Source organism: Equus quagga, unplaced genomic scaffold (assembly GCF_021613505.1).
Source record: "Equus quagga isolate Etosha38 unplaced genomic scaffold, UCLA_HA_Equagga_1.0 73442_RagTag, whole genome shotgun sequence".
Taxonomy (NCBI): domain Eukaryota; kingdom Metazoa; phylum Chordata; class Mammalia; order Perissodactyla; family Equidae; genus Equus; species Equus quagga.
Genome location: NW_025802777.1, coordinates 4218640 through 4228046, shown reverse-complemented (window position 1 = coordinate 4228046; position 9407 = coordinate 4218640). Strand labels below are relative to the sequence as shown.

Below are 9407 nucleotides of genomic sequence, written 5' to 3'. Positions count from 1 at the left end.
CCTTTGGCAGCATCTCGTCTGTCTCACCGCTCACTCCCTCACCTTCCTCGCTCGAGGACTGAGTTAGCGTTCCTGGCACACGTGCCCGCTTCACCGCCCCCTGGCTCATTGCGCCTGCGCCCGCCCCCTCTTTCTGGGATCTGTAAGTAATCAATCAGGAGACTTGACTCCCTTCGTGTGGGTATACTGAAATTGCGCCTTCATCAACCCTGGGGTTTCACTTCCCCAAGCGGGGAGCTTGGGTGCTGAGGGAACTACCTGTTGACCCCGTGTGGAGGGCTCGTGCCTCTTCATTGAGCGGGTTAGAATCTGCGTAATCTTCATTTGATACACCACCTGTGGGCTCCCCAACACAGCCCCCATAACGCCCCATCCTGTTATCAGAACGTGACACACTGCTCAAAGCCAACTGAATTTGAGAAGCACAGGACCGCGCTGCCTTCCCGGCACAGAGAATGTTTTCAAAGTTAACTTTGGGACCGTCCACGGGGAAGGCAGGACGAGGAACTCGAAGAATCGGCCTAAGGGGAGATGAGCAAATTCCACCATCGTGAATGTCTGGTGCTTGGTGAAAGATGCTCTTGCCCTGGGTCTATGGAGGCGGAACCTTGCAGACAGTTCCTGTCGCCTTCCCGGGCACCCAGCATAAGGGTCCTGCCAGTTCCTGGAGCCCGGAGAGAGCGGCGGCGGGGTTCGGGGAGCCCTCCCCCCTGTCCCGAGCCGCAGCGCCCCGCGTCCTCCGCCCGCCCGCCTCCTGAACCTATCAGATTTCCTGCGCGCATCGCCGCGCCGCTCCTCCCACCTCCTAAATGCCGTGCGGAGGGGCCAGCGGCGCTCGGCCTGCGCCCAGCTCCTCCGAGGACCGGCCGCGGGTCCCCGGCTCTGCTCGCCGCGATCCGGCTGTGAGCTCGCTGCGGCTGCAGCCCGGCCGGGCCGCCGAGCGAGTGCCGGGCGCACCGTGAGAGCCGGGAGGTGCGGGCGCGCGGGGCGCGGGGGGCGCAGGTGGTGCCGGCGCCGGGGTCACGGCAGGTGGGGTGCAGGGACAACGGGGGCCGGGCGAGGTGCGGACGCGCGGGGCGTGGGGGGCGCGGGGGTCGCAGGTGGTGCCGGCCCTGGGGACACAGCAGGCGGGGCGCGAGGAGAGCGGGGACCGGGGGAGATGGGGGCTCGCGGGGGGCGCGGGGGGTGCCGGCGGGGCCGGCGCCGGGGGCGGGGCAGGGGGGGCACGGGGAGCGCGGAGGCCGAGGGAGGTGCGGGCGCGGGGGGAGGGGGCCCGGGGGGTGCCGGCGAGGGGAACGCGGGAGGCGCTGGGCGCGCGGGGGGCGTGGGGACGGCGCCCTGGGAAAGGTGAGGCGGGGGCCCAGGGGCTCTTTTGACCGCCTGGCCCTTCTGATCCCCGCGTATTGCAGGCTGGTTCTCTGTCTTCTTTTTAAATTAAGGAAAAGAAAATGGTTACAGACCAAATTTCATCAAACTTGATCTAACAGTGTATTTATTTATTTATTTTTGGGTGAGAACGTTTAAGTTGTACTCTTAGCAAATTTCAGTTATATAGTACAGTGTTGTCAACTATAGTCATCGTGTTATGCATTAGATCCTTAGAACCTCTTCTTATTTCTCCCACCCCCTAGCCTCTGGCTATTGCTACTTTGTTTCTATGAGTTTAACCCTCCCCCCCTTTTTAAAGATTGCATATATAAGTGATATCTTGCAGTGTTTGTCTTTCTCTTTATGGGTTATTTCGCTTAGCGTGATGCCCTCCAGTTTCATCCATGTTGTCCCAAATGGCAGGGTTTCTTTCTTGTTTAAGGCTGAATAATATTCCTTGTATATATATCTACCGGATTTTAAACATTCATCTGTCTGCAGACATTTAGGTTGTTTCTTGGCTATTATAGCTTGGCTCTTGTGAAGAATGCTGCAGTGAATGTGGAAGTAGAGATATCTTTTTGATATAACATTTTCCTTTCCTTTGGATTATATACCCAGAGGTGGGATAGCTGGATCATATGGTAGTTCTATTTTTAATTTCTTGAGGCACCTCCATACTGTTTTCCATAGCGACTGTACCAATTTACATTCCCATCAACAGTGGACAAGGGTTCCCTTTTCTCCACATCTTTCCTGCATTTATTGCTTGTCTTTTTTTTTTCTTTTGGTGAGGAAGATTGGCCCTAAGCTAACAACTGTTGCCAATCTTCCTTTTTTTCCCCCTCACAGTTAACATGAATAACCCAATATAAAAAGAAAAAAATCAACTGCCTATCATTCTGCACAGACAGGCTCCCCGCAGAGTGTGGGAGTTGTGGAGGGGCTGACGGGCAATATGGTGAAGACATCTTTTCACTAAGAAGTGCCCGCAGGGTTTTGACTTCGTAGAGAGGGCGGGCAGCGAGTCTCTTCAGGTCATTCCTCAAGGCAGTGAGGCGCCTTAAGATTTTATAATCAACATTTTTAACAATACTTCTACCAATTGGTGTGTGTATGTGTGTGTGTAACATGTGTCGTAAATATGCACGACAAATATTGCATTTACCTTTTTTTAAATCGTGTTTCTGTTTCACCTTTTTTTTTGTTTAGGTGTCTGACTTGTTGGGGATAAATACAACATCCAATTATGGAAAACCCTTTCCACATCTGCAGTGATCAGATGTTGTGAAGTTATTTTTCACTCTTCCTTTGTATTAGCACGGCAAACTGAAAAACATCTTTATTATGAATTTGCCTTTTGTAAATATTAACATCACCTCCTGTCTCCATGTCCCTCTCGTTTGCTGTTTCTGCCCTGGCTTCTTGAGACGGAGGAGTAGAATTTAATGAAGATAGGGTTCTGGGGAAGTATCATATTCCAATGAGTGCTGGGGGTGGGGAATGTCTGCTGTGTAGAGTGTTTTATAGACAGGAAATTCCTAGAGTCATGTTTGTGGGTAAATGCATGCTGATTCTGCCCATCCTTACATGTAACATTTCAATTAAGTTATGTAGTCTAGGATACGCCCATCTTTTATGGTGCTTCCTCTTAAACAGGTACATGTCATATACAAATCGCTTCAAAGAGAGAGCATTTCATATCTTCCTTTTAGTGAAATAAGTTAGACAGAGAAAGACAAATTCTGTGTGATCTCACTTATACGTGGAATCTAAAAAGAACCCAAAAAACTGAACTCATAGATACAGAGAACAGATTGGTGGTTGCCAGAGGTGGAGTGGGGAGGGTGGGTGAAATGGGTAAAGGGGATTGAAAGGTACACACTTCCAGTTATGAAATAAATAAGTCCTGGGGATGTAATGTACAGCATGGCAAAAAAAAAAAAATATCTATATCTTCCTTTTAAGGAATGGATGCGTATCTGTTAAGACCTGTTTTCTCTCTTCTTTCCTATTTTCCTTCTTTTTTCAAGTCAGTTCATGTTATATCATTCCTTTGTTAGGTAAAACAAAAAATAATTAGACTCTGATATGTGCAGAGAGTCCACTGACATTTAGCTCCTGGAAACGCGACTCAGAATGTAAAGATGTTTCACTAAGCTGTCACCTCAAAAAATTGACAAGGACAGTGTTGTCTTTGCAAAGCTTCTTCCAGATAAGGGCATCCTTTCTTTTGTAGGATTTCTTAGTAGGTAGCTTGAATGAACAAGGCTCATCGTTCATGTCTGATTTTATGAGATTGTACGCACCTGGCCCAGCTTCCTCGCGTGGGTGACAGTCTCTATCCTTTCATCCATCGCCAGCATTCAGCCCTCCTTCCTCAGTCCTGCTTGACCGGCTACAGACTCAGGCCAGTTCAGCTCAACCCTGGAAGGATTTCAGGGTCTCCATCACCTCCTTCCTGGGCATGCAGTTGGCCTTGGGCTCCGAGCCAGGCACTGCTGTCCCAGGGGAAACCTTCGCCTCCCCAGGATGCTCATCCATTTGACCCGGCTTCTGATCAAATTTCTACTTGGTTTTCTGCCAGGACTGGATCCTGGTCCTCAATCCTGGTTCCAATGGCCATGAAACGCTGCTTGGCCTTTGTCAGCCTCTCCAGATGCCTGGGATGCTGACAAGGATGAACCTGATGGGCCTTGAGCTGCCACATCCCTGTCCCTTGAATATAACTCAACCGTCAGGAGCTCGCAGCCTTGTTTCTGCACCCCTGCCCTTGGTGCCTTTGGGTCACCCCAGGTTTGTAACCTCCTGTAGTGTTCGGTTGACCTTTCCCCTTCTGCTCCCCATGGCGTGCCTCTGCTGCTCCTCCTTGCTCCCAGGAAAGCCCCTTGGGTGTGTGAGGGCTCCTCCCAACTTTCCTAATTCCAGACTCTTCTCCTTTGCCCTTGGCATGACGACAGGGTACCTCAGAGCTTAAAGTCCGTTCAAGCTTCGTGGCTGGGCTCCTGCAGGTTTTGACAAGAATTTTCTTTGCCTATGAAGGAATTAAGAGCTTGTGTCTGGAGAGGCAAGGTGAAGGGGTGGGAAAGATGATTTATAGAGATTTTGACAACGAATGTCGCCTTCAGTTGAAAACCAGAATTAGGAGATTTGAGTATTGTGTAATGAGGCATTTGAAAAACAAATCAACCAGAATTTTTATATCTTATTTTGAACGTTTTCCCATATCCTCAATAGAAGAAAAAAGAGCCTGAAGTCGTTTGGGACCAAGTTGGGTCAATAAAGTAGCTGATCATCCATTCACTCCTTCAATAAATATTCACATGGAGATAAAGGGTTTGGCTCTGGAGCCCGATGCCTGGGTTCATAGCCCAGCTCTGCCAGGTGTTTGGCAAGTTACTTAATTTCTCTATGACTCAGTTTCCTTAACTGAAATCGGAGATTATGACAGCACTTATTTCATAGGGGTGGTTATGAGGATTAAATGCTTTCATATAGATAAAGCTTTAGAACAGTGCCAGGATATGTAAGTCTTACATAAATTATAGCTATTGTTATTATTTTCCGATTCAGCGCCAAGCGCTGTCTCATGCCAAATAAGATTCTTTTGGATCAAGAATGAGGTATGAAAAGAAAGTAAGGAAACTAGTTTTCTTTTAATGATTTAAAAAAAAAACAAACCTTGGTTTTGAAAGTTATTGCCAAAAAATGTTCCCAAGCTATTTTGAGCAACAGAAGAATTGCTTGAATAAAATGACTGATGTCAGGGGCGTAGAGTTTAATTTGTTGTCTAAATTTTGGTCCCCGTGCATTTTATTTAATCTCTGACTCTCCGTCATTATCTGAAGCCATCCCTGGGCGTTACACTTAAGTTTACAACTCTGTCTATTCTTTTTCTTGCTATTTCTAATTTATTTGCTGGATTCTTTTTTCATAGAGGTGTTTTGGCTATCGGTTCCTGACCTCTTGCAGGTTCCCTTTTTAATCTCATTTTTTCGCCTTGTCCTCCCATGTTTCCTTTCTTGTTTCACCAATATCACGTTCTTATTTTCTTGTGGCGGCAAGTCAGTTAGTGTCAAAACTTTTTTTTTTTTTAAAGATTTTATTTTTTCCTTTTTCTCCCCAAAGCCCCCCGGTACATAGTTGTGTATTCTTCGTTGTGGGTTCTTCTAGTTGTGGCATGTGGGACGCTGCCTCAGTGTGGTCTGATGAGCAGTGCCATGTCCGCACCCAGGATTCGAACTAACGAAACACTGGGCCGCCTGCAGCGGAGCGCGCGAACTTAACCACTCGGCCACGGGGCCAGCCCCTCAAAACTTTTTTTTTGGGTTGCTTAGAGTGTGGTCCACGTTTGTAAAGCTGTAAGTGCCTGGGATGGCACAGACAGTTTCAAGATCATTGTTTCAAAGTACTCATCCTTCCAGTTTCTAATGAAATCTTCCACATCAACCTCAAGGCTAAAAATGTTCCATGTAGGGATGGACCCAGGGATGGAGAAATATCCATCCAGGGGTGTTTGTCTTGTGTTTACTGATTCTCACCAGGACCAATGTGAGAGCTTTTAACCCACATCCAGGAGTATATTTTCTTCCAGCCCGGCTTCTTTATTTGTCTTTCTCGCACACTTCCTTCCCATTGCTTTCCCCTGGCTTTCTTTAGTGGATTTGCATATTTTCTCTGCCATTCCTTTTTATGTCCAGTATATTTAACAAGGGCAGGTTCAGTTGTCTCCTTGGATATAATTTGGCTGAATTATCCTGGATTGCTTCTCTCCGTCTGTGAAATTTGTCTGTTTTCTTCTCGGAGCTTCAATCTGTGTGCTGGATATCATTTTGTACCTGCTTTTCTTTTGCCTGAGGGTAGGAGGGAGGAAAGGGTGTGGCTTGAATCGTGGATAATTATGATTAGTAGACTTAGTCTCTATTCGTTTTTCCTGTAATTTTGTTAAACGTGGCTTTCAGGGTACACTCAGGTTTCAGAGTGCCTCCAAATTCAGGATGTAGCTTGGAGGTATTAATTTTTTTTTCAAGTTTTAAATGATTTCAACCAGACAGAAGAGTCAAGAGTAACAGACAAACCACGTATGAGTCTACAACCCAGCTTTGCTGAGCTCTGACGTACTTGCTTCTAATTTAAAGATAACACGATTTCAAAGCATCATTGATGCCCCCTCCGCACCCCACCCCCCAGGCCTCTGGACCTCCTTTCTTCCCTTCTCACTCTCCTGAACTCTTACTTGTCTTTCCCCTGCGTGTATTGACATCACTACTGCATATGCGGGTATCCAGGCTGAATGTATGGTATTGTGTTCCATTTTTGAAGCTTTCTAAAATAGTTTCCTACTGTCCTATTGTTACCGCAACTCTTCTTCATTTGTGGTCTTTTTGACATTTATCCATGTGGAGACACACAGGTCTAGTTCATTCATTTTTATGGCTGCGTAAAATTACGTTACACGATTATCTTAGGATGGATTTGACTGTCCTTTTGTTGATGGATGTTTTGATGGTTCTCATTTTTCATATAAAAATGCTATAATACACCTTCCGGTCTGGGTCTCCTTTCGCACACACGTATGAGTTTCCTTTACGTATGTCTCTAGAAAAGAATAATCGAGTCAAAGGGCATGCGTGTCTCCATCCTTCCATACTGAAGAATGCTCTCCCAGGTCGCTGTGCCAGTTTATTCCCCCATCTGCTGTATAACCAGGTCTCTCAGTTTCTGTTTCTCCACAGCCTCACCAACACTTAGAATTATTGGACTTTTACATTTTTGTAAATATTGTGGGTATGAAATAGTATCTGGCTGTTTTAATGTGCGTTTGCCTGATTCCAGTAAAGCGTCTTTTCATATATATGTATGTATACTAAAAACAAAATATATATGTGTTCGTGTATGTTTATATATATGTAAAAACCATTCTGTGAATGGCCTGTTCATACCTTTTGCTCATCTTCCATCTGGGGGTATCTCTTTCTTATTAGTTTATAGAAGTTCGTTTAGAAATTCTAGATCCTTCCTTTCTATAATATGCATTGCAGATATCATCTACTCGTCTGTGGCTTGTGTTTTTACGTTTTTGTTGACCAATTTTTTTTAATTTGGTCAAATTTACCAAATTTTCATTTACAGTTTGTGCTTTTTTCTGTCTTAAGAAAATTTCCCCCACTTTAAGGTTTTAAAGATAGTGTCATATATTTTCTTCTAAAAGTCTTCGAGTTTCGCTTTTCACGTTTAGGTTTTTAATCCTCCTTGGATTTGCTTTTGGTATGTGATGAGCTAGAGATTCACATTTGATTTTTCCATGGGAATAGTCAGTAGTTCCAGATCATTAAATCGATAGTCGGTGCTTTCCTGGTGATTCGTAATGCCGTTTCTGGCAGATATGTGTAGGTCTGTTTCTGGGCTGTCTCTTCTGTTTTATTGGTGTCTTGGTCTGCTCAGGCTGCCGTAACAAAATACCATAGACTTAGGGGCGTAAACAACAGAAATTTATTTTTTCACAGTTCTGGAGGCTGGAAGGGGGAGGTCAGGGTGCCAGCGTCTCGGATCCTAGTGAGAGTTCTCTTCCTGGCTTGCAGGTGGCAGCCTCCTGGCTGTGTCCTCAACATGGCGGAGAGAGAGAGCTCGCTCTCTCTTCCTCTTCTCATAAGGCTGTCAATCCTGTTGGATTACAACCCCAGTTTATGAGCTCATTTAACCTTAATTACCCCCTAAAAGCCCTTTCTCCAAATATAGTCGTGTTGGGGTTAGAGCTTTTTGCAGAGGATGTAATTCAGTCCATAACTTTGGTCTATTTGTCTATACTTCACAAATACTCACTGACTTAATTGGTATGGCCTTACACTAAGTCATGACATATTGAACAAGTTTTCCCACCTTATTTCTCTTTATAATGTATTTAGGTCTAGGCACTTTTCAAACTGCTACTTTTGCACTGGGTCCTGGGCGAGTGAATCTGGGTGCAGGATTCTCCTCTAAGAGTGGAGTCTCTGGGGCAGCCCCATGGCCGAGTGGTTAAGTCCACTTCAGCAGCCCAGGGTTTCACCAGTTCGGATCCTGGGCACAGACCTAGCATGGCTCATCAAGCTGTGCTGAGGCGGCGTCCCACATAGAAGAACTTATAACTAGAGTATACAACTATGTGTGTTGGAGAGAAGAAGAAGAAGAGAAAAAAGAAGATTGGCAACAGATGTTAGCTCAGGGCCAGTCTGAAAAAAAAGAATGGAGTCTCCATTCCTACAGTCTTATGGTTCTCCTGGACATCAGCCCTATCGATTTTCAAAGCCAGATGTTGTGGGAGCTTGTCCTTCCTTCCGCTGCAGGTCCCCAGGGTTGGTGTGCCTGATGTGGGGCACAAACCCCTTGTTCCTTAGGGAGAAGCTCCGTTTTTTTTGAGATTCATCCCGATTGTGGGTCAGTGCGCCAGGGGTGGAGTTTTTTGTGAGACCTCATCTCCGCCTCTGCCCCCTACCTGATGTCCCCTTTCATCTCTCGTTGTGGAATAGCTGTTCAGCTACTTCTCAAGCTCTTTTCAGGGGAAATTGTTCTGTAGGTAGCTGCGGATTTGTTGTTTCGGTGGAAGAAATGGTTCAGGATCTTCCCGTGCTGCCATCTTGAACCGCCTTCCTGAATGTTCTATAATAACATTTTGTAATCCAGCAGTCTTGCACATCTTTGGTTAGACTCAGTCCTTGATACCTTTTTTATAGTTTTTTTTCATAGTTTTTGATGCTCTTGTGATTGACATTTTTGTTGCTGCTTTTAAAAAGTCTTTATTTTGAAAGAATTCTAGACTTAGGGAAAAGTGGCAAAAATTGTAGAGAGAGTTTCTGTATATCTTCTATCCAGCTTTCCCTTTACATGGTTAGTTAATATGTTAACATTAATAGTTCAGTTATTGAGATGAGGAAATGAACATTCACACAGGACTCTTAATTAATCTTCAGACCTTGTTTGAATTTTGCCATTTTTCCTGCTAGTGTCATTTTTGTGGTCTAGGATCCCAGCCGGAGTCCTGTTTGCGTTTGGTTGTCATG

General features: G+C 45.6%; 1 protein-coding gene across 1 annotated transcript in view; it reads left to right on the top strand.

Moving 5' to 3' along the window:
- Nucleotides 1-946: 946 nt before the first annotated feature.
- Nucleotides 947-9407, top strand: part of LOC124234349 (beta-1,3-galactosyltransferase 5-like) — a 34442-nt gene continuing 25981 nt past the window's right edge. Inside the window, exon 1 of the mRNA XM_046651687.1 lies at nucleotides 947-1029. The gene's annotated coding sequence lies outside the window, so the exon portion shown is untranslated. The remainder of the gene's footprint in view (nucleotides 1030-9407) is intronic.